The sequence below is a fragment of the Etheostoma cragini genome, chromosome 24 (genome assembly GCF_013103735.1).
Source record: "Etheostoma cragini isolate CJK2018 chromosome 24, CSU_Ecrag_1.0, whole genome shotgun sequence".
In the NCBI taxonomy this organism is placed as follows: domain Eukaryota; kingdom Metazoa; phylum Chordata; class Actinopteri; order Perciformes; family Percidae; genus Etheostoma; species Etheostoma cragini.
The window spans coordinates 13,312,912-13,313,253 of NC_048430.1; the positions used below are offsets into that span (position 1 = coordinate 13,312,912).

General features: G+C 48.0%; 1 protein-coding gene across 1 annotated transcript in view; it reads left to right on the forward strand.

The window, feature by feature from the left end:
- mxra5a (matrix-remodelling associated 5a) overlaps positions 1-342 on the forward strand; it is a 16,782-nt gene that overhangs the window by 794 nt on the left and 15,646 nt on the right. The window lies entirely within an intron of this gene.

Sequence of the window (342 nt, forward strand, 5' to 3'; positions counted from 1 at the left end):
CCCCCCCCCCCCCCACCCACCCACCCACTGACAGGAGCGTTTCAAAGATCAGCGGCTGCTGGAAATCCGTCCTCACATCTAAACCAGAGAAGGTAGCAGCGTAGCAGATGGCTGGTCCTTTTATTGTGAAAAGTAACGGAAAGATAAGCTGGAAAACTCCGTTTGTCGAGGTAGAGAGGAGTAATAAAGTTACTCGGATTGGATAATAAAGTTTACGTGGATCGTCATACATCATTACATACAAAATATCCATGTACTAGCTCTACTTCTTACCAGTAAAGAACCCTAACCCTAACCCTTGGTTCAGACACTGAAGACAAGGCAGCACCAGGCCGTCCTGCG